Source organism: Monodon monoceros, unplaced genomic scaffold (genome assembly GCF_005190385.1).
Source record: "Monodon monoceros isolate NGI ecotype Baffin Bay Population unplaced genomic scaffold, NGI_Narwhal_1 Super_Scaffold_2, whole genome shotgun sequence".
Classification (NCBI taxonomy): Eukaryota; Metazoa; Chordata; class Mammalia; order Artiodactyla; family Monodontidae; genus Monodon; species Monodon monoceros.
The window spans coordinates 94,030,509-94,033,852 of NW_021703776.1; the positions used below are offsets into that span (position 1 = coordinate 94,030,509).

Genomic DNA, 3,344 nt, shown 5'->3' on the forward strand with positions numbered 1-3,344 from the left:
GCAGGGGCTAGTCTTCATTGTGGTGCACAGGCTTCTTATTGTGGTGGCTTCTCTTGTTGCGGAGCACGGGCTCTAGGCGCGCAGGCTCAGTAGTTGTGGCTTACGGGCTTAGCTGCTCCGCGGCATGTGGGATCTTCATGCACGAGGGCTCGAACCCGTGTCCCCTGCATTGGCAGGCAGATTCTTAACCACTGCACCACCAGGGAAGCCCCAAATAAATTCTTTAAACGTTCATTTAAAAACACAAAAATTCACTGAAAGTGTTTCTGAACACTTTTTTATACCACAGAAAGGTATAGTTGACATAAATCTATTTTCAAAGACTTCTCTTTAACCATGGACATTAACTGAATTTCCTGTGTCATAGGGATATGGGAGACAATATGACATGTATCACAGAGTTCACCCTACTAGGATTTCCCCTTGATGCAACGATTCAGATGCTTCTCTTTGGGCTCTTCTCTCTGTTCTATGTCTTCACCCTGCTGGGGAACGGGGTCATCCTGGGGCTCATCTCACTGGACTCCAGACTGCACTGTACTTCTTCCTCTCACACCTGGCCATCATTGACACAGCCTATGCCTGCAACACCATGCCCTAGATGCTGGGAGACCTCCTGAGTCCTGACTAGCCTATCTCCTTTGCTGGCTGCATGACACAAAGCTTTCTCTTTTTGACATTTGCTGTCACAGAATGTCTTCTCCTGGTGGTGATGTCCTATGATCACCATGTAGCCATCTGCCAGCCCCTCTGATACTCTGCCATCATGATCTGGAGAGTCTGCATCATGCTGGTGGTGATTTCCTGGACCATTGGAGTCCTTCTGCCTTTGATTCATCTAGTGTTACTTTTACCCTTAACCCTTCTGTATATCCCAGAAAATCAATCACTTTTTCTAGTAATATACATTACTAGAATCTCAAAAGACAAAGGGTTAAGTGAGGTGTTTATGCATTTAGAAAATTTCCTCCTAATGAACAGCCTCATGGCTGTTCTCAAACTTGCTTGTACAGATACACACATCCATGAAACTGTGGTACTGGCTGGAACGATTTCTGTGCTAGTGGGACACTTCTCAATTGTAATCTCATATATGTGTGTCCTCTGTGCCATCTTCAGGATCCAGCCTGGGGAACGTCAAAGAAAAGCCTTGTCCACCTGCTCATCTCACCTCTGTGTGGTTGGACTCTTTCACGGCATAGCCATTATCATGTATGTTGGACCCAGATATGGGAACCCCAAGGAACAGAAGAAATATCTTTTTCTGTTTCACAGACTTTTCAATCCCATGCTCAACCCCCTTATCTATACTCTTAGGAATTCAGAAGTAAAGAATGCCTTGCAGAGAGTGCTGGGAATAGAGAGGGCTTTATGAAAAGATGGTGGTATCGGAGTTGACAGTGACCTAGGAGGATATTATCTTAAGAGGTCCCAAACCCAACTCAGCATAAGATTATCTAAGACTCTTATTAAAAATAGAACTGTCAGGGCTTCACTGGTGGCACAGTGGTTGAGAGTCTGCCTGCAAATGCAGGGGACGCGGGTTCGGGACCTGGTCTGGGAGGATCCCACATGCCGCGGAGCAACTAGGCCCGTGAGCCACAACTACTGAGCCTGCGCTTCTGGAGCCTGTGCTCCGCAACAAGAGAGGCCGCGACAGTGAGAGGCCCGCGCACCGCGATGAAGAGTGGCCCCCGCTCGCCGCAACTAGAGAAAGCCTTCGCACAGAAATGAAGACCCAAGGCAGCCAAAAATAAATAAATAAATAGAACTGTCTCCTGACCCACCATTAGATCACTGATTGAGTAGAGGTACGAAATCTTTTATAGAAATCTATGCCTTTAAATATTATCATTGTCCAAATATTATCTATAGCAAATTGTGATGCTATTGGATGTTATAGACCAGTATTTGGAAGCCGCAGATCTAGAATAATACTATTTATAATTTCTTCATCAAGCTATGTTCCAGCCCCATATCTCCCAAAATGTTTTCCTCAAATCTCTAGCCCCTTAAGAGGGCTTTAAAAATAAATTCTGTGGTCAAATAAGTTTGAGAATTATTACATATTAAATGTCTCATTTTAGGGGACTCACAATTCATATTATCATACAGTAAAAACTGTAAAAATTCCTATGGTAAATAAAGAATTCTATTGCAATTTTTAGCCAGTGTTTTCCAAACTTATTTGGTCACATGAAATTATTTTCATAACACTTAATTAGAAGTTTAGTAGAACAGGTGATCTTGATACTGATTGACTCATTGTGAATATTTCCTGTACCACCCTCTAGAGCAAAATGATTTTTTGTTCCTGCAAAGTGAGCCTTTAAAGAGGATGTAGGTCTAAACATAGTACCCTAGATCAGCCTGTGAGGGTCTGTGCTCTCTTTGGATACAGAAAGTGAGGGTCACTATCCCTACTCTTCATTGTTGGATCATCTGGAGAAAATAAATCCAGCTCTCTGCTTTGTCTTGGATAAATATTCCAAGATACATCTCAGGGGATGACCTCATTCAATTTAAAAAATTTATTCTGTATACATTTTCCTACTTACCCACTGCCATGAAATCAATCTATTTTTCTGTCTCAAGGCTTTAAAGAGAAAACCAGGTCTCTCAAGGGAATCTGGAAGATTTTGCAAAGTCGATCACCTACATAGTATATAAGCTTTAGAAAAGTTTGATCATTGTGTTTAGAAAATAGAGACACGGGAGAAGTTCTGTAAGAATGTTCACAGGAACAGGTGCACGATGAATATGATGGATAAAAAAGAAATGAATAAAAGATAGAATGCCCAAGGGGCTAGTTGTTCCTTTGGAGATTAAGAACAAGACAAAATAGGGAAAGTACATGATTTATTATTCATCAGTTATTCGTGCAATGAAAAAATCTCAAATTACAGCCACACAAACAAGAATTTCCTGATACTCTATATAGAACGCCATATACATTACTAGAATCTCAAAAGACAACGGGTTAAGTGAGGTGTTTATGCAGTGACGAAAATTTCCTCCTAATGAAAAATATTCTATGTATTTTGTGGCTAAATACATAGACAGAACTTTAAGAATTTTTTTTTCTACTGCTGGAAGAAAATAACACTGTTTTTAAGGGGTATAAAGTAAATCATATCTTTTGCAAATTATGGTTTTTTAAAATGTTATCTTGGGATATAGTCAGGTCTCAACTACTTGAAAAGCAGTAAAGCTTGGCAATAAGTAAAGGCTTCTAAGCACAGTTATAAAAATGTTTTGGTTGTAAATTAAACCCTGGAGTAAATTGAAGAAGTAAGTTCTATCAAAAGCTTTAATGGAGTTAAGCCCTGATGAACAATTAAGAA

At 40.6% G+C, this 3,344-nt stretch overlaps 1 pseudogene; it reads left to right on the forward strand.

The window, feature by feature from the left end:
* Positions 1–371: 371 nt before the first annotated feature.
* On the forward strand, positions 372–1,375 carry LOC114902040 (annotated as a pseudogene).
* The last annotated feature ends 1,969 nt before the right edge of the window (positions 1,376–3,344 follow it).